The following is a 21,464-nucleotide window of genomic DNA, read 5'->3' on the forward strand; positions in this document are numbered from 1 at the left end:
GACCTGTATATGTAGTGTGTTGGTGTGTGTGGGGTGGGGTGGGGGATATGACTGTGACCTGTATCTGTGGTGTGTTGGTGTGTGTGGGGTGGGGTGGGGGATATGACTGTGACCTGTATCTGTGGTGTGTTGGTGTGTGGGGGTGGGGGATATGGCTGTGACCTGTATATGTAGTGTGTTGGTGTGTGTGGGGTGGGGGATATGGCTGTGACCTGTATCTGTGGTGTGTTGGTTTGTGGGGGTGGGGGATATGGCTGTGACCTGTATATGTAGTGTGTTGGTGTGTGTGGGGTGGGGTGGGGGATATGACTGTGACCTGTATCTGTAGTGTGTTGGTGTGTGTGGGGTGGGGTGGGGGATATGACTGTGACCTGTATCTGTGGTGTGTTGGTTTGTGGGGGTGGGGGATATGGCTGTGACCTGTATCTGTAGTGTGTTGGTGTGTGGGGGATATGGCTGTGACCTGTATATGCAGTGTGTTGGTGTGTGTGGGGTGGGGGATATGGCTGTGACCTGTATATGCAGTGTGTTGGTGTGTGGGGATATGGCTGTGACCTGTATCTGTAGTGTGTTGGTGTGTGGGGGATATGACTGTGACCTGTATATGCAGTGTGTTGGTGTGTGGGGGATATGGCTGTGACCTGTATATGTATTGTGTTGGTGTGTGGGGGATATGACTGTGACCTGTATATGTAGTGTGTTGGTGTGTGGGGTGTGGGGGATATGGCTGTGACCTGTATATGTAGTGTGTTGGTGTGTGGGGTGGGGTGGGGGATATGACTGTGACCTGTATCTGTGGTGTGTTGGTGTGTGGGGGGTGGGGGATATGTCTGTGACCTGTATATGTAGTGTGTTGGTGTGTGTGGGGTGGGGTGGGGGATATGACTGTGACCTGTATCTGTGGTGTGTTGGTGTGTGTGGGGTGGGGTGGGGGATATGACTGTGACCTGTATCTGTGGTGTGTTGGTGTGTGGGGGGTGGGGGATATGGCTGTGACCTGTATATGTAGTGTGTTGGTGTGTGTGGGGTGGGGGATATGACTGTGACCTGTATCTGTGGTGTGTTGGTTTGTGGGGGGTGGGGGATATGGCTGTGACCTGTATATGTAGTGTGTTGGTGTGTGTGGGGTGGGGTGGGGGATATGACTGTGACCTGTATCTGTAGTGTGTTGGTGTGTGTGGGGTGGGGTGGGGGATATGACTGTGACCTGTATCTGTGGTGTGTTGGTTTGTGGGGGGTGGGGGATATGGCTGTGACCTGTATCTGTAGTGTGTTGGTGTGTGGGGGATATGGCTGTGACCTGTATATGCAGTGTGTTGGTGTGTGTGGAGTGGGGGATATGGCTGTGACCTGTATATGCAGTGTGTTGGTGTGTGGGGGATATGGCTGTGACCTGTATCTGTAGTGTGTTGGTGTGTGGGGGATATGACTGTGACCTGTATATGCAGTGTGTTGGTGTGTGGGGGATATGGCTGTGACCTGTATCTGTAGTGTGTTGGTGTGTGGGGGATATGACTGTGACCTGTATATGCAGTGTGTTGGTGTGTGGGGGATATGGCTGTGACCTGTATATGTAGTGTGTTGGTGTGTGGGGTGTGGGGGATATGGCTGTGACCTGTATATGTAGTGTGTTGGTGTGTGTGGGGTGGGGTGGGGGATATGACTGTGACCTGTATCTGTGGTGTGTTGGTTTGTGGGGGGTGGGAGATATGGCTGTGACCTGTATATGTAGTGTGTTGGTGTGTGGGGGATATGGCTGTGACCTGTATATGCAGTGTGTTGGTGTGTGGGGGATATGGCTGTGACCTGTATCTGTAGTGTGTTGGTGTGTGGGGGATATGACTGTGACCTGTATATACAGTGTGTTGGTGTGTGTGGGGTGGGAGATATGGCTGTGACCTGTATATGTAGTGTGTTGGTGTGTGGGGGATATGACTGTGACCTATATATGTAGTGTGTTGGTGTGTGGGGGATATGGCTGTGACCTGTATATGTAGTGTGTTGGTGTGTGGGGTGTGGGGGATATGACTGTGGCCTGTATATGTAGTGTGTTGGTGTGTGGGGGGATATGACTGTGACCTGTATATGTAGTGTGTTGGTGTGTGGGGGATATGACTGTGACCTGTATATGTAGTGTGTTGGTGTGTGGGGGATATGACTGTGACCTGTATATGTAGTGTGTTGGTGTGTGGGGGATTTGACTGTGACCTGTATCTGTAGTGTGTTGGTGTGTGGGGGATATGACTGTGACCTGTATCTGTAGTGTGTTGGTGTGTGGGGGATATGACTGTGACCTGTATCTGTAGTGTGTTGGTGTGTGGGGGTGGGGGATATGGCTGTGACCTGTATATGTAGTGTGTTGGTGTGTGGGGTGGGGTGGGGGGATATGACTGTGACCTGTATCTGTGGTGTGTTGGTGTGTGGGGGGTGGGGGGATATGTCTGTGACCTGTATATGTAGTGTGTTGGTGTGTGTGGGGTGGGGTGGGGGATATGACTGTGACCTGTATCTGTGGTGTGTTGGTGTGTGTGGGGTGGGGTGGGGGATATGACTGTGACCTGTATCTGTGGTGTGTTGGTGTGTGGGGGTGGGGGATATGGCTGTGACCTGTATATGTAGTGTGTTGGTGTGTGTGGGGTGGGGGATATGGCTGTGACCTGTATCTGTGGTGTGTTGGTTTGTGGGGGTGGGGGATATGGCTGTGACCTGTATATGTAGTGTGTTGGTGTGTGTGGGGTGGGGTGGGGGGATATGACTGTGACCTGTATCTGTAGTGTGTTGGTGTGTGTGGGGTGGGGTGGGGGATATGACTGTGACCTGTATCTGTGGTGTGTTGGTTTGTGGGGGGGGGGGATATGGCTGTGACCTGTATCTGTAGTGTGTTGGTGTGTGGGGGATATGGCTGTGACCTGTATATGCAGTGTGTTGGTGTGTGTGGGGTGGGGGATATGGCTGTGACCTGTATATGCAGTGTGTTGGTGTGTGGGGGATATGGCTGTGACCTGTATCTGTAGTGTGTTGGTGTGTGGGGATATGACTGTGACCTGTATATGCAGTGTGTTGGTGTGTGGGGGATATGGCTGTGACCTGTATATGTATTGTGTTGGTGTGTGGGGGGATATGACTGTGACCTGTATATGTAGTGTGTTGGTGTGTGGGGTGTGGGGATATGGCTGTGACCTGTATATGTAGTGTTGGTGTGTGTGGGGTGGGGTGGGGGATATGACTGTGACCTGTATCTGTGGTGTGTTGGTTTGTGGGGGTGGGGGATATGGCTGTGACCTGTATCTGTAGTGTGTTGGTGTGTGGGGGATATGGCTGTGACCTGTATCTGTAGTGTGTTGGTGTGTGGGGGATATGGCTGTGACCTGTATATGCAGTGTGTTGGTGTGTGGGGATATGGCTGTGACCTGTATCTGTAGTGTGTTGGTGTGTGGGGGATATGACTGTGACCTGTATATGCAGTGTGTTGGTGTGTGTGGGGTGGGAGATATGGCTGTGACCTGTATATGTAGTGTGTTGGTGTGTGGGGGATATGGCTGTGACCTGTATATGTAGTGTGTTGGTGTGTGGGGGATATGGCTGTGACCTGTATATGTAGTGTGTTGGTGTGTGGGGGATATGACTGTGACCTGTATATGCAGTGTGTTGGTGTGTGGGGGATATGGCTGTGACCTGTATATGCAGTGTGTTGGTGTGTGGGGGATATGGCTGTGACCTGTATCTGTAGTGTGTTGGTGTGTGGGGGATATGACTGTGACCTGTATATGCAGTGTGTTGGTGTGTGGGGGATATGACTGTGACCTGTATATGTAGTGTGTTGGTGTGTGTGGGGTGGGGTGGGGGATATGACTGTGACCTGTATCTGTGGTGTGTTGGTTTGTGGGGGGTGGGGGATATGGCTGTGACCTGTATCTGTAGTGTGTTGGTGTGTGGGGGATATGGCTGTGACCTGTATCTGTAGTGTGTTGGTGTGTGGGGGATATGGCTGTGACCTGTATATGCAGTGTGTTGGTGTGTGGGGGATATGGCTGTGACCTGTATCTGTAGTGTGTTGGTGTGTGGGGGATATGACTGTGACCTGTATATGCAGTGTGTTGGTGTGTGTGGGGTGGGAGATATGGCTGTGACCTGTATATGTAGTGTGTTGGTGTGTGGGGGATATGGCTGTGACCTGTATATGTAGTGTGTTGGTGTGTGGGGGATATGGCTGTGACCTGTATATGTATTGTGTTGGTGTGTGTGGGGGATATGGCTGTGACCTGTATATGCAGTGTGTTGGTGTGTGGGGGATATGGCTGTGACCTGTATATGTATTGTGTTGGTGTGTGGGGGATATGACTGTGACCTGTATATGTAGTGTGTTGGTGTGTGGGGTGTGGGGGATATGGCTGTGACCTGTATATGTAGTGTGTTGGTGTGTGTGGGGTGGGGTGGGGGATATGACTGTGACCTGTATCTGTGGTGTGTTGGTTTGTGGGGGGTGGGGGATATGGCTGTGACCTGTATCTGTAGTGTGTTGGTGTGTGGGGGATATGGCTGTGACCTGTATCTGTAGTGTGTTGGTGTGTGGGGGATATGGCTGTGACCTGTATATGCAGTGTGTTGGTGTGTGGGGGATATGGCTGTGACCTGTATCTGTAGTGTGTTGGTGTGTGGGGGATATGACTGTGACCTGTATATGCAGTGTGTTGGTGTGTGGGGTGGGAGATATGGCTGTGACCTGTATATGTAGTGTGTTGGTGTGTGGGGGATATGGCTGTGACCTGTATATGTAGTGTGTTGGTGTGTGGGGGATATGGCTGTGACCTGTATATGTAGTGTGTTGGTGTGTGGGGGATATGACTGTGACCTGGATATGTATTGTGTTGGTGTGTGTGGGGTGGGGGATATGGCTGTGACCTGTATATGTAGTGTGTTGGTGTGTGGGGGATATGGCTGTGACCTGTATCTGTAGTGTGTTGGTGTGTGGGGGATATGACTGTGACCTGTATCTGTAGTGTGTTGGTGTGTGGGGGGTGGGGGATATGGCTGTGACCTGTATATGTAGTGTGTTGGTGTGTGGGGTGGGGTGGGGGATATGACTGTGACCTGTATCTGTGGTGTGTTGGTGTGTGGGGGGTGGGGGATATGACTGTGACCTGTATATGTAGTGTGTTGGTGTGTGGGGGATTTGACTGTGACCTGTATATGTAGTGTGTTGGTGTGTAGGGGATATGGCTGTGACCTGTATCTGTAGTGTCTTGGTGTGTGTGGGGTGGGGGATATGGCTGTGACCTGTATATGTAGTGTGTTGGTGTGTGGGGGATATGACTGTGACCTGTATCTGTAGTGTCTTGGTGTGTGTGGGGTGGGGGATATGGCTGTGACCTGTATATGTAGTGTGTTGGTGTGTGGGGGATATGACTGTGACCTGTATCTGTAGTGTCTTGGTGTGTGTGGGGTGGGGGATATGGCTGTGACCTGTATATGTAGTGTGTTGGTGTGTGGGGTGGGGTGGGGGATATGACTGTGACCTGTATCTGTGGTGTGTTGGTGTGTGGGGGTATGACTGTGACCTGTATATGTAGTGTGTTGGTGTGTGGGGGATATGACTGTGACCTGTATCTGTGGTGTGTTGGTGTGTGTGGGGTGGGGTGGGGGATATGACTGTGACCTGTATCTGTGGTGTGTTGGTGTGTGGGGGTGGGGGATATGGCTGTGACCTGTATATGTAGTGTGTTGGTGTGTGTGGGGTGGGGGATATGGCTGTGACCTGTATCTGTGGTGTGTTGGTTTGTGGGGGGTGGGGGATATGGCTGTGACCTGTATATGTAGTGTGTTGGTGTGTGTGGGGTGGGGTGGGGGATATGACTGTGACCTGTATCTGTAGTGTGTTGGTGTGTGTGGGGTGGGGTGGGGGATATGACTGTGACCTGTATCTGTGGTGTGTTGGTTTGTGGGGGGTGGGGGATATGGCTGTGACCTGTATCTGTAGTGTGTTGGTGTGTGGGGGATATGGCTGTGACCTGTATATGCAGTGTGTTGGTGTGTGTGGGGTGGGGGATATGGCTGTGACCTGTATATGCAGTGTGTTGGTGTGTGGGGGATATGGCTGTGACCTGTATCTGTAGTGTGTTGGTGTGTGGGGGATATGACTGTGACCTGTATATGCAGTGTGTTGGTGTGTGGGGGATATGGCTGTGACCTGTATATGTATTGTGTTGGTGTGTGGGGGATATGACTGTGACCTGTATATGTAGTGTGTTGGTGTGTGGGGTGTGGGGGATATGGCTGTGACCTGTATATGTAGTGTGTTGGTGTGTGTGGGGTGGGGTGGGGGATATGACTGTGACCTGTATCTGTGGTGTGTTGGTTTGTGGGGGGTGGGGGATATGGCTGTGACCTGTATCTGTAGTGTGTTGGTGTGTGGGGGATATGGCTGTGACCTGTATCTGTAGTGTGTTGGTGTGTGGGGGATATGGCTGTGACCTGTATATGCAGTGTGTTGGTGTGTGGGGGATATGGCTGTGACCTGTATCTGTAGTGTGTTGGTGTGTGGGGGATATGACTGTGACCTGTATATGCAGTGTGTTGGTGTGTGGGGGATATGACTGTGACCTGTATCTGTAGTGTGTTGGTGTGTGGGGGATATGACTGTGACCTGTATATGTATTGTGTTGGTGTGTGTGGGGTGGGGGATATGGCTGTGACCTGTATATGTAGTGTGTTGGTGTGTGGGGGATATGACTGTGACCTGTATATGTATTGTGTGGGGGATATGGCTGTGACCTGTATATGTAGTGTGTTGGTGTGTGTGGGGTGGGGATATGGCTGTGACCTGTATATGTAGTGTGTTGGTGTGTGTGGGGTGGGGATATGGCTGTGACCTGTATATGTAGTGTGTTGGTGTGTGTGGGGTGGGGATATGGCTGTGACCTGTATATGTAGTGTGTTGGTGTGTGTGGGGGATATGGCTGTGACCTGTATATGTAGTGTGTTGGTGTGTGTGGGGTGGGGGATATGACTGTGACCTGTATATGTAGTGTGTTGGTGTGTGGGGGATATGACTGTGACCTGTATATGTATTGTGTTGGTGTGTGGGGGATATGGCTGTGACCTGTATATGTAGTGTGTTGGTGTGTGGGGGATATGGCTGTGACCTGTATATGTAGTGTGTTGGTGTGTGGGGGATATGACTGTGACCTGTATATGTAGTGTGTTGGTGTGTGTGGGGGATATGGCTGTGACCTGTATCTGTAGTGTGTTGATGTCTGTGGGGTGGGGGATATGACTGTGACCTGTATATGTAGTGTGTTGGTGTGTGGGGGATATGGCTGTGACCTGTATATGTATTGTGTTGGTGTGGGGGATATGACTGTGACCTGTATCTGTAGTGTGTTGGTGTGTGGGGGATATGGCTGTGACCTGTATATGTAGTGTGTTGGTGTGTGGGGGATATGTCTGTGACCTGTATATGTATTGTGTTGGTGTGTGTGGGGGATATGGCTGTGACCTGTATATGTAGTGTGTTGGGTGTGTGTGGGGGATATGGCTGTGACCTGTATATGTATTGTGTTGGTGTGTGTGGGGGATATGGCTGTGACCTGTATATGCAGTGTGTTGGTGTGTGTGGGGTGGGGGATATGACTGTGACCTGTATATGTAGTGTGTTGGTGTGTGTGGGGTGGGGATATGGCTGTGACCTGTATATGTACTGTGTTGGTGTGTGTGGGGGATATGGCTGTGACCTGTATATGTAGTGTGTTGGTGTGTGTGGGATATGACTGTGACCTGTATATGTAGTGTGTTGGTGTGTGTGGGGTGGGGATATGGCTGTGACCTGTATATGTAGTGTGTTGGTGTGTGTGGGGTGGGGGATATGGCTGTGACCTGTATATGTAGTGTGTTGGTGTGTGTGGGGTGGGGAATATGACTGTGACCTGTATATGTAGTGTGTTGGTGTGTGGGGGATATGACTGTGACCTGTATATGTATTGTGTTGGTGTGTGGGGGATATGACTGTGACCTGTATATGTAGTGTGTTGGTGTGTGGGGGATATGGCTGTGACCTGTATATGTAGTGTGTTGGTGTGTGGGGGATATGGCTGTGACCTGTATATGTATTGTGTTGGTGTGTGGGGGATATGACTGTGACCTGTATATGTAGTGTGTTGGTGTGTGGGGGATATGGCTGTGACCTGTATATGTATTGTGTTGGTGTGTGGGGGATATGACTGTGACCTGTATATGTAGTGTGTTGGTGTGTGGGGGATATGACTGTGACCTGTATATGTAGTGTGTTGATGTGTGTGGGGTGGGGGATATGGCTGTGACCTGTATATGCAGTGTGTTGGTGTGTGGGGGATATGGCTGTGACCTGTATATGTATTGTGTTGGTGTGTGGGGGATATGACTGTGACCTGTATATGTAGTGTGTTGGTGTGTGGGGGATATGGCTGTGACCTGTATATGTATTGTGTTGGTGTGTGTGGGGGATATGGCTGTGACCTGTATATGTAGTGTGTTGGTGTGTGGGGGGTGGGGGATATGGCTGTGACCTGTACATGTATTGTGTTGGTGTGTGGGGGATATGGCTGTGACCTGTATATGTATTGTGTTGGTGTGTGTGGGGTGGGGGATATGGCTGTGACCTGTATATGTAGTGTGTTGGTGTGTGGGGGATATGGCTGTGACCTGTATATGTATTGTGTTGGTGTGTGGGGGATATGGCTGTGACCTGTATATGTATTGTGTTGGTGTGTGTGGGGGATATGGCTGTGACTTGTATATGTATTGTGTTGGTGTGTGTGGGGGATATGGCTGTGACTTGTATATGCAGTGTGTTGGTGTGTGTGTGGATTGGGGGATATGGCTGTGACCTGTATATGTATTGTGTTGGTGTGTGGGGTGGGGGATATGGCTGTGACCTGTATATGCAGTGTGTTGGTGTGTGGGGGGGGTGGGGGATATGGCTGTGACCTGTATATGTAGTGTGTTGGTGTGTGGGGTGTGGGGGATATGGCTGTGACCTGTATATGTATTGTGTTGGTGTGTGTGGGGGGATATGGCTGTGACCTGTATATGCAGTGTGTTGGTGCGTGGGGTGGGGGATATGGCTGTGACCTGTATATGTATTGTGTTGGTGTGTGGGGGATATGGCTGTGACCTGTATATGTATTGTGTTGGTGTGTGTGGGGGTGGGAGATATGGCTGTGACCTGTATATGTAGTGTGTTGATGTGTGTGGGGTGGGGGATATGGCTGTGACCTGTATATGTATTGTGTTGGTGTGTGGGGGATATGGCTGTGACCTGTATCTGTAGTGTGTTGGTGTGTGGGGGATATGGCTGTGACCTGTATATGTAGTGTGTTGGTGTGTGTGGGGGTGGGAGATATGGCTGTGACCTGTATATGTAGTGTGTTGATGTGTGTGGGGTGGGGGATATGGCTGTGACCTGTATCTGTAGTGTGTTGATGTCTGTGGGGTGGGGGATATGACTGTGACCTGTATATGTAGTGTGTTGGTGTGTGTGGGGGATATGGCTGTGACCTGTATATGTAGTGTGTTGGTGTGTGTGGGGGATATGGCTGTGACCTGTATATGTAGTGTGTTGGTGTGTGTGTGGGATATGGCTGTGACCTGTATCTGTAGTGTGTTGATGTCTGTGGGGTGGGGGATATGACTGTGACCTGTATATGTAGTGTGTTGGTGTGTGGGGGATATGACTGTGACCTGTATCTGTAGTGTGTCTGTGGGGTGGGGGATATGGCTGTGACCTGTATCTGTAGTGTGTGTGTGTGTGGGGTGGGGGATATGACTGTGACCTGTATATGTAGTGTGTTGGTGTGTGTGGGGGATATGGCTGTGACCTGTATCTGTAGTGTGTTGATGTCTGTGGGGTGGGGGATATGACTGTGACCTGTATATGTAGTGTGTTGGTGTGTGGGGGATATGACTGTGACCTGTATCTGTAGTGTGTCTGTGGGGTGGGGGATATGACTGTGACCTGTATATGTAGTGTGTTGGTATGTGTGGGGGATATGGCTGTGACCTGTATATGTAGTGTGTGTGTGTGGGGGGTGGGGGATATGACTGTGACCTGTATATGTAGTGTGTTGGTGTGTGTGGGGGATATGACTTTGACCTGTATATGTAGTGTGTTGGTGTGTGGGGGATATGGCTGTGACCTGTATATGTAGTGTGTTGGTGTGTGGGGGATATGACTGTGACCTGTATATGTAGTGTGTGTGTGTGTGTGTGGGGGATATGGCTGTGACCTGTATATGTAGTGTGTGTGTGTGGGGGGGATATGACTGTGACCTGTATATGTAGTGTGTTGGTGTGTGGGGGATATGACTGTGACCTGTATATGTAGTGTGTTGGTGTGTGTGTGGGGTGGGGGATATGGCTGTGACCTGTATATGTAGTGTGTTGGTATGTGGGGGATATGGCTGTGACCTGTATATGTAGTGTGTGTGTGTGTGGGGGATATGACTGTGACCTGTATATGTAGTGTGTTGGTGTGTGTGGGATATGACTGTGACCTGTATATGTAGTGTGTTGGTGTGTGGGGGATATGGCTGTGACCTGTATATGTAGTGTGTTGGTGTGTGTGGGGTGTGGGGGATATGGCTGTGACCTGTATATGTATTGTGTTGGTGTGTCTGTGGGGTGGGGGATATGACTGTGACCTGTATATGTAGTGTGTTGGTGTGTGGGGGATATGACTGTGACCTGTATATGTAGTGTGTTGGTGTGTGTGGGATATGACTGTGACCTGTATATGTAGTGTGTTCGTGTGTGTGGGGTGTGGGGGATATGGCTGTGACCTGTATATGTATTGTGTTGGTGTGTGGGGTGGGGGATATGGCTGTGACCTGTATCTGTAGTGTGTTGGTGTGTGTGGGGTGTGGGGGATATGGCTGTGACCTGTATATGTATTGTGTTGGTGTGTGTGGGGTGGGGGATATGGCTGTGACCTGTATATGTAGTGTGTTGGTGTGTGTGTGGGGGATATGGCTGTGACCTGTATATGTAGTGTGTTGGTGTGTGTGGGGTGGGGGATATGGCTGTGACCTGTATATGTAGTGTGTTGGTGTGTGGGGGATATGGCTGTGACCTGTATATGTAGTGTGTTGGTGTGTGGGGGATATGACTGTGACCTGTATATGTATTGTGTTGGTGTGTGTGGGGTGGGGGATATGGCTGTGACCTGTATATGTAGTGTGTTGGTGTGTGTGTGGTGTGGGGGATATGGCTGTGACCTGTATATGTAGTGTGTTGGTATGTGTGGGGTGGGGGATATGGCTGTGACCTGTATATGTATTGTGTTGGTGTGTGTGGGGTGTGGGGGATATGGCTGTGACCTGTATATGTATTGTGTTGGTGTGTGGGGTGGGGGATATGGCTGTGACCTGTATATGTAGTGTGTTGGTGTGTGGGGGATATGGCTGTGACCTGTATATGTATTGTGTTGTGTGTGTGGGGTGGGGGATATGGCTGTGACCTGTATATGTAGTGTGTTGGTGTGTGGGGGATATGGCTGTGACCTGTATATGTATTGTGTTGGTGTGTGTGGGGTGGGGGATATGGCTGTGACCTGTATATGTAGTGTGTTGGTGTGTGGGGTGTGGGGGATATGGCTGTGACCTGTATCTGTAGTGTGTTGGTGTGTGGGGTGTGGGGGATATGGCTGTGACCTGTATATGTAGTGTGTTGGTGTGTGGGGGATATGGCTGTGACCTGTATATGTAGTGTGTTGGTGTGTGGGGGATATGGCTGTGACCTGTATATGTAGTGTGTTGGTGTGTGGGGGATATGGCTGTGACCTGTATATGTAGTGTGTTGGTGTGTGGGGGATATGGCTGTGACCTGTATATGTATTGTGTTGGTGTGTGTGGGGTGGGGGATATGGCTGTGACCTGTATATGTAGTGTGTTGGTGTGTGGGGGATATGGCTGTGACCTGTATATGTATTGTGTTGGTGTGTGGGGGATATGGCTGTGACCTGTATATGTATTGTGTTGGTGTGTGTGGGATATGGCTGTGACCTGTATATGTATTGTGTTGGTGTGTGTGGGGTGGGGGATATGGCTGTGACCTGTATATGTAGTGTGTTGGTGTGTGGGGGATATGGCTGTGACCTGTATATGTATTGTGTTGGTGTGTGTGGGGTGGGGGATATGGCTGTGACCTGTATATGTAGTGTGTTGGTGTGTGTGGGGTGTGGGGGATATGGCTGTGACCTGTATCTGTAGTGTGTTGGTGTGTGGGGTGTGGGGGATATGGCTGTGACCTGTATCTGTAGTGTGTTGGTGTGTGTGGGGTGTGGGGGATATGGCTGTGACCTGTATATGTAGTGTGTTGGTGTGTGTGGGGTGGGGGATATGGCTGTGACCTGTATATGTAGTGTGTTGGTGTGTGGGGGATATGGCTGTGACCTGTATATGTATTGTGTTGGTGTGTGGGGGATATGGCTGTGACCTGTATATGTAGTGTGTTGGTGTGTTTGGTGTGTGGGGGATATGGCTGTGACCTGTATATGTATTGTGTTGGTGTGTGGGGGATATGACTGTGACCTGTATATGTAGTGTGTTGGTGTGTGGGGGATATGGCTGTGACCTGTATATGTAGTGTGTGTGTGTGTGTGTGGGGGATATGACTGTGACCTGTATCTGTAGTGTGTGTGTGTGGGGGGTATGACTGTGACCTGTATCTGTAGTGTGTGTGGGGGGGGATATGACTGTGACCTGTATCTGTAGTGTGTTGGTGTGGGGGGATATGACTGTGACCTGTATATGTAGTGTGTTGGGTGTGTGGGGGATATGACTGTGACCTGTATATGTAGTGTGTTGGTGTGTGGGGGATATGACTGTGACCTGTATCTGTAGTGTGTTGGTGTGTCTGTGGGGTGGGGGATATGACTGTGACCTGTATATGTAGTGTGTTGGTGTGTGGGGGATATGACTGTGACCTGTATATGTAGTGTGTTGGTGTGTGGGGGATATGACTGTGACCTGTATATGCAGTGTGTTGGTGTGTGTGGGGTGGGAGATATGGCTGTGACCTGTATATGTAGTGTGTTGGTGTGTGGGGGATATGGCTGTGACCTGTATATGTAGTGTGTTGGTGTGTGGGGGATATGGCTGTGACCTGTATATGTAGTGTGTTGGTGTGTGGGGGATATGACTGTGACCTGGATATGCAGTGTGTTGGTGTGTGGGGGATATGGCTGTGACCTGTATCTGTAGTGTGTTGGTGTGTGGGGGATATGACTGTGACCTGTATATGCAGTGTGTTGGTGTGTGTGGGGTGGGAGATATGGCTGTGACCTGTATATGTATTGTGTTGGTGTGTGTGGGATATGGCTGTGACCTGTATATGTATTGTGTTGGTGTGTGTGGGGTGTGGGGGATATGGCTGTGACCTGTATATGTAGTGTGTTGGTGTGTGGGGGATATGGCTGTGACCTGTATATGTAGTGTGTTGGTGTGTGGGGGATATGGCTGTGACCTGTATATGTATTGTGTTGGTGTGTGTGGGGTGGGGGATATGGCTGTGACCTGTATATGTAGTGTGTTGGTGTGTGTGGGGTGTGGGGGATATGGCTGTGACCTGTATCTGTAGTGTGTTGGTGTGTGGGGTGTGGGGGATATGGCTGTGACCTGTATCTGTAGTGTGTTGGTGTGTGTGGGGTGTGGGGGATATGGCTGTGACCTGTATATGTAGTGTGTTGGTGTGTGTGGGGTGGGGGATATGGCTGTGACCTGTATATGTAGTGTGTTGGTGTGTGGGGGATATGGCTGTGACCTGTATATGTATTGTGTTGGTGTGTGTGGGGTGGGGGATATGGCTGTGACCTGTATATGTAGTGTGTTGGTGTGTTTGGTGTGTGGGGGATATGGCTGTGACCTGTATATGTATTGTGTTGGTGTGTGGGGGATATGACTGTGACCTGTATATGTAGTGTGTTGGTGTGTGGGGGATATGGCTGTGACCTGTATATGTAGTGTGTGTGTGTGTGTGTGGGGGATATGACTGTGACCTGTATCTGTAGTGTGTGTGTGTGGGGGGTATGACTGTGACCTGTATCTGTAGTGTGTGTGTGGGGGGATATGACTGTGACCTGTATCTGTAGTGTGTTGGTGTGGGGGGATATGACTGTGACCTGTATATGTAGTGTGTTGGTGTGTGGGGGATATGACTGTGACCTGTATATGTATTGTGTTGGTGTGTGGGGGATATGACTGTGACCTGTATCTGTAGTGTGTTGGTGTGGGGGGGGGGGGATATGACTGTGACCTGTATATGTAGTGTGTTGGTGTGTGGGGGATATGACTGTGACCTGTATCTGTAGTGTGTTGGTGTGTCTGTGGGGTGGGGGATATGACTGTGACCTGTATATGTAGTGTGTTGGTGTATGGGGGATATGACTGTGACCTGTATATGTAGTGTGTTGGTGTGTCTGTGGGGTGGGGGATATGACTGTGACCTGTATATGTAGTGTGTTGGTGTGTCTGTGGGGTGGGGGATATGACTGTGACCTGTATATGTAGTGTGTTGGTGTGTGGGGGATATGACTGTGACCTGTATATGTAGTGTGTTGGTGTGTGGGGGATATGACTGTGACCTGTATATGTAGTGTGTTGGTGTGTGTGGGGTGGGGATATGACTGTGACTTGTATCTGTAGTGTGTTGGTGTGTGGGGGATATGACTGTGACCTGTATATGTAGTGTGTTGGTGTGTGGGGGATATGACTGTGACCTATATATGTAGTGTGTTGGTGTGTGGGGGATATGACTGTGACTTGTATCTGTAGTGTGTTGGTGTGTGGGGTGGGGATATGACTGTGACTTGTATATGTAGTGTGTTGGTGTGTGTGGGGTGGGGATATGACTGTGACTTGTATCTGTAGTGTGTTGGTGTGTGTGGGGTGGGGATATGACTGTGACTTGTATATGTAGTGTGTTGGTGTGTGGGGGATATGACTGTGACCTGTATATGTAGTGTGTGTGGGGTGGGGATATGACTGTGACTTGTATCTGTAGTGTGTTGGTGTGTGGGGGATATGACTGTGACCTGTATATGTAGTGTGTGTGGGGTGGGGATATGACTGTGACCTGTATATGTATTGTGTTGGTGTGTGGGGGATATGACTGTGACCTGTATATGTATTGTGTTGGTGTGTGGGGTGGGGATATGACTGTGACTTGTATATGTAGTGTGTTGGTGTGTGGGGGATATGACTGTGACCTGTATATGTAGTGTGTTGGTGTGTGGGGGATATGACTGTGACCTGTATATGTAGTGTGTTGGTGTGTGGGGGATATGACTGTGACCTGTATATGTAGTGTGTTGGTGTGTGGGGGATATGACTGTGACCTGTATATGTAGTGTGTTGGTGTGTGGGGGATATGACTGTGACCTGTATATGTAGTGTGTTGGTGTGTGGGGGATATGACTGTGACCTGTATCTGTAGTGTGTTGGTGTGTCTGTGGGGTGGGGGATATGACTGTGACCTGTATATGTAGTGTGTTGGTGTGTCTGTGGGGTGGGGGATATGACTGTGACCTGTATCTGTAGTGTGTTGGTGTGTGGGGGATATGACTGTGACCTGTATATGTAGTGTGTTGGTGTATGGGGGATATGACTGTGACCTGTATATGTAGTGTGTTGGTGTGTCTGTGGGGTGGGGGATATGACTGTGACCTGTATATGTAGTGTGTTGGTGTGTCTGTGGGGTGGGGGATATGACTGTGACCTGTATATGTAGTGTGTTGGTGTGTGGGGGATATGACTGTGACCTGTATATGTAGTGTGTTGGTGTGTGGGGGATATGACTGTGACCTGTATATGTAGTGTGTTGGTGTGTGGGGGATATGACTGTGACCTGTATATGTAGTGTGTTGGTGTGTGTGGGGTGGGGATATGACTGTGACTTGTATCTGTAGTGTGTTGGTGTGTGGGGGATATGACTGTGACCTGTATATGTAGTGTGTTGGTGTGTGGGGGATATGACTGTGACTTGTATCTGTAGTGTGTTGGTGTGTGTGGGGTGGGGATATGACTGTGACTTGTATATGTAGTGTGTTGGTGTGTGGGGGATATGACTGTGACCTGTATATGTATTGTGTTGGTGTGTGGGGGATATGACTGTGACCTGTATATGTATTGTGTTGGTGTGTGGGGGATATGACTGTGACCTGTATCTGTAGTGTGTAGGTGTGTGGGGGGATATGACTGTGACTTGTATATGTAGTGTGTTGGTGTGTGGGGGATATGACTGTGACCTGTATATGTATTGTGTTGGTGTGTGGGGGATATGACTGTGACCTGTATATGTAGTGTGTTGGTGTGTGGGGATATGACTGTGACCTGTATATGTAGTGTGTTGGTGTGTGGGGGATATGACTGTGACCTGTATATGTAGTGTGTTGGTGTGTGTGGGGGATATGGCTGTGACCTGTATCTGTAGTGTGTTGATGTCTGTGGGGTGGGGGATATGACTGTGACCTGTATATGTAGTGTGTTGGTGTGTGGGGGATATGGCTGTGACCTGTATATGTATTGTGTTGGTGTGTGGGGGATATGACTGTGACCTGTATCTGTAGTGTGTTGGTGTGTGGGGGATATGGCTGTGACCTGTATATGTAGTGTGTTGGTGTGTGGGGGATATGTCTGTGACCTGTATATGTATTGTGTTGGTGTGTGTGGGGGATATGGCTGTGACCTGTATATGTAGTGTGTTGGTGTGTGTGGGGGATATGGCTGTGACCTGTATATGTATTGTGTTGGTGTGTGTGGGGGATATGGCTGTGACCTGTATATGCAGTGTGTTGGTGTGTGTGGGGTGGGGGATATGACTGTGACCTGTATATGTAGTGTGTTGGTGTGTGTGGGGTGGGGATATGGCTGTGACCTGTATATGTACTGTGTTGGTGTGTGTGGGGGATATGGCTGTGACCTGTATATGTAGTGTGTTGGTGTGTGTGGGATATGACTGTGACCTGTATATGTAGTGTGTTGGTGTGTGTGGGGTGGGGATATGGCTGTGACCTGTATATGTAGTGTGTTGGTGTGTGTGGGGTGGGGGATATGGCTGTGACCTGTATATGTAGTGTGTTGGTGTGTGTGGGGTGGGGAATATGACTGTGACCTGTATATGTAGTGTGTTGGTGTGTGGGGGATATGACTGTGACCTGTATATGTATTGTGTTGGTGTGTGGGGGATATGACTGTGACCTGTATATGTAGTGTGTTGGTGTGTGGGGATATGGCTGTGACCTGTATATGTAGTGTGTTGGTGTGTGGGGGATATGGCTGTGACCTGTATATGTATTGTGTTGGTGTGTGGGGGATATGACTGTGACCTGTATATGTAGTGTGTTGGTGTGTGGGGGATATGGCTGTGACCTGTATATGTATTGTGTTGGTGTGTGGGGGATATGACTGTGACCTGTATATGTAGTGTGTTGGTGTGTGGGGGATATGACTGTGACCTGTATATGTAGTGTGTTGATGTGTGTGGGGTGGGGGATATGGCTGTGACCTGTATATGCAGTGTGTTGGTGTGTGGGGGATATGGCTGTGACCTGTATATGTATTGTGTTGGTGTGTGGGGGATATGACTGTGACCTGTATATGTAGTGTGTTGGTGTGTGGGGGATATGGCTGTGACCTGTATATGTATTGTGTTGGTGTGTGTGGGGGATATGGCTGTGACCTGTATATGTAGTGTGTTGGTGTGTGTGGGGGGTGGGGGATATGGCTGTGACCTGTACATGTATTGTGTTGGTGTGTGGGGGATATGGCTGTGACCTGTATATGTATTGTGTTGGTGTGTGTGGGGTGGGGGATATGGCTGTGACCTGTATATGTAGTGTGTTGGTGTGTGGGGGATATGACTGTGACCTGTATATGTAGTGTGTTGGTGTGTGTGGGGTGGGGATATGGCTGTGACCTGTATATGTAGTGTGTTGGTGTGTGTGGGGTGGGGGATATGGCTGTGACCTGTATATGTAGTGTGTTGGTGTGTGTGGGGTGGGGAATATGACTGTGACCTGTATATGTAGTGTGTTGGTGTGTGGGGGATATGACTGTGACCTGTATATGTATTGTGTTGGTGTGTGGGGGATATGACTGTGACCTGTATATGTAGTGTGTTGGTGTGTGGGGGATATGACTGTGACCTGTATATGTAGTGTGTTGGTGTGTGGGGGATATGACTGTGACCTGTATATGTAGTGTGTTGGTGTGTGTGGGGTGGGGATATGACTGTGACTTGTATCTGTAGTGTGTTGGTGTGTGGGGGATATGACTGTGACCTGTATATGTAGTGTGTTGGTGTGTGGGGGATATGACTGTGACTTGTATCTGTAGTGTGTTGGTGTGTGTGGGGTGGGGATATGACTGTGACTTGTATATGTAGTGTGTTGGTGTGTGGGGGATATGACTGTGACCTGTATATGTATTGTGTTGGTGTGTGGGGGATATGACTGTGACCTGTATATGTATTGTGTTGGTGTGTGGGGGATATGACTGTGACCTGTATCTGTAGTGTGTAGGTGTGTGGGGGATATGACTGTGACTTGTATATGTAGTGTGTTGGTGTGTGGGGGATATGACTGTGACCTGTATATGTATTGTGTTGGTGTGTGGGGGATATGACTGTGACCTGTATATGTAGTGTGTTGGTGTGTGGGGGATATGACTGTGACCTGTATATGTAGTGTGTTGGTGTGTGGGGGATATGACTGTGACCTGTATATGTAGTGTGTTGGTGTGTGTGGGGGATATGGCTGTGACCTGTATCTGTAGTGTGTTGATGTCTGTGGGGTGGGGGATATGACTGTGACCTGTATATGTAGTGTGTTGGTGTGTGGGGGATATGGCTGTGACCTGTATATGTATTGTGTTGGTGTGTGGGGGATATGACTGTGACCTGTATCTGTAGTGTGTTGGTGTGTGGGGGATATGGCTGTGACCTGTATATGTAGTGTGTGTTGTGTGGGGGGATATGGCTGTGACCTGTATATGATGTGTGGGGATATGGCTGTGACCTGTATATGTAGTGTGTTGGTGGGGATATGTCTGTGACCTGTATATGTATTGTGTTGGTGTGTGTGGGGGATATGGCTGTGACCTGTATATGTAGTGTGTTGGTGTGTGTGGGGGGATATGGCTGTGACCTGTATATGTATTGTGTTGGTGTGTGTGGGGGATATGGCTGTGACCTGTATATGCAGTGTGTTGGTGTGTGTGGGGTGGGGGATATGACTGTGACCTGTATATGTAGTGTGTTGGTGTGTGTGGGGTGGGGATATGGCTGTGACCTGTATATGTATTGTGTTGGTGTGTGTGGGGGATATGGCTGTGACCTGTATATGTAGTGTGTTGGTGTGTGTGGGATATGACTGTGACCTGTATATGTAGTGTGTTGGTGTGTGTGGGGTGGGGATATGGCTGTGACCTGTATATGTAGTGTGTTGGTGTGTGGGGGGTGGGGGATATGGCTGTGACCTGTATATGTAGTGTGTTGGTGTGTGTGGGGTGGGGAATATGACTGTGACCTGTATATGTAGTGTGTTGGTGTGTGGGGGATATGACTGTGACCTGTATATGTATTGTGTTGGTGTGTGGGGGATATGACTGTGACCTGTATATGTAGTGTGTTGGTGTGTGGGGGATATGGCTGTGACCTGTATATGTAGTGTGTTGGTGTGTGGGGGATATGGCTGTGACCTGTATATGTATTGTGTTGGTGTGTGGGGGATATGACTGTGACCTGTATATGTAGTGTGTTGGTGTGTGGGGGATATGGCTGTGACCTGTATATGTATTGTGTTGGTGTGTGGGGGATATGACTGTGACCTGTATATGTAGTGTGTTGGTGTGTGGGGGATATGACTGTGACCTGTATATGTAGTGTGTTGATGTGTGTGGGGTGGGGGATATGGCTGTGACCTGTATATGCAGTGTGTTGGTGTGTGGGGGATATGGCTGTGACCTGTATATGTATTGTGTTGGTGTGTGGGGGATATGACTGTGACCTGTATATGTAGTGTGTTGGTGTGTGGGGATATGGCTGTGACCTGTATATGTATTGTGTTGGTGTGTGTGGGGGGATATGGCTGTGACCTGTATATGTAGTGTGTTGGTGTGTGTGGGGGGTGGGGGATATGGCTGTGACCTGTACATGTATTGTGTTGGTGTGTGGGGGATATGGCTGTGACCTGTATATGTATTGTGTTGGTGTGTGTGGGGTGGGGGATATGGCTGTGACCTGTATATGTAGTGTGTTGGTGTGTGGGGGATATGGCTGTGACCTGTATATGTATTGTGTTGGTGTGTGGGGGATATGGCTGTGACCTGTATATGTATTGTGTTGGTGTGTGTGGGGGATATGGCTGTGACTTGTATATGCAGTGTGTTGGTGTGTGTGTGGATTGGGGATATGGCTGTGACCTGTATATGTATTGTGTTGGTGTGTGGGGTGGGGGATATGGCTGTGACCTGTATATGCAGTGTGTTGGTGTGTGGGGGGTGGGGGATATGGCTGTGACCTGTATATGTAGTGTGTTGGTGTGTGGGGTGTGGGGGATATGGCTGTGACCTGTATATGTATTGTGTTGGTGTGTGGGGTGGGGGATATGGCTGTGACCTGTATATGCAGTGTGTTGGTGTGTGGGGGGTGGGGGATATGGCTGTGACCTGTATATGTAGTGTGTTGGTGTGTGGGGTGTGGGGGATATGGCTGTGACCTGTATATGTATTGTGTTGGTGTGTGTGGGGGATATGGCTGTGACCTGTATATGCAGTGTGTTGGTGCGTGGGGTGGGGGATATGGCTGTGACCTGTATATGTATTGTGTTGGTGTGTGGGGGATATGGCTGTGACCTGTATATGTATTGTGTTGGTGTGTGGGGGGGGAGATATGGCTGTGACCTGTATATGTAGTGTGTTGATGTGTGTGGGGTGGGGGATATGGCTGTGACCTGTATATGTATTGTGTTGGTGTGTGGGGGATATGGCTGTGACCTGTATCTGTAGTGTGTTGGTGTGTGGGGGATATGGCTGTGACCTGTATATGTATTGTGTTGGTGTGTGTGGGGGGTGGGAGATATGGCTGTGACCTGTATATGTAGTGTGTTGATGTGTGTGGGGTGGGGGATATGGCTGTGACCTGTATCTGTAGTGTGTTGATGTCTGTGGGGTGGGGGATATGACTGTGACCTGTATATGTAGTGTGTTGGTGTGTGTGGGGGATATGACTGTGACCTGTATATGTAGTGTGTTGGTGTGTGGGGATATGACTGTGACCTGTATATGTAGTGTGTTGGTGTGTGGGGGATATGACTGTGACCTGTATATGTAGTGTGTTGGTGTGTGGGGGATATGACTGTGACCTGTATATGTAGTGTGTTGGTGTGTGGGGGATATGACTGTGACCTGTATCTGTAGTGTGTTGGTGTGTCTGTGGGG

The 21,464-nt window shown here is 49.6% G+C and overlaps 1 protein-coding gene and 1 long non-coding RNA gene across 3 annotated transcripts in view; one reads left to right on the forward strand and one right to left on the reverse strand.

The window, feature by feature from the left end:
* Nucleotides 1-21,464, forward strand: part of LOC127927336 (ADAMTS-like protein 4) — a 121,408-nt gene that overhangs the window by 24,372 nt on the left and 75,572 nt on the right. The window lies entirely within an intron of this gene.
* On the reverse strand, nucleotides 3,265-13,594 carry LOC127927340 (uncharacterized). The gene is made up of 3 exons (XR_008127022.1): nucleotides 12,999-13,594; nucleotides 3,676-3,761; nucleotides 3,265-3,368 (listed from the first exon to the last, which is right to left on the reverse strand). It is a non-coding gene; the product is annotated as an uncharacterized LOC127927340 (long non-coding RNA).

The sequence above is a fragment of the Oncorhynchus keta genome, unplaced genomic scaffold, assembly GCF_023373465.1.
Source record: "Oncorhynchus keta strain PuntledgeMale-10-30-2019 unplaced genomic scaffold, Oket_V2 Un_scaffold_1315_pilon_pilon, whole genome shotgun sequence".
NCBI classification, from domain to species: domain Eukaryota; kingdom Metazoa; phylum Chordata; class Actinopteri; order Salmoniformes; family Salmonidae; genus Oncorhynchus; species Oncorhynchus keta.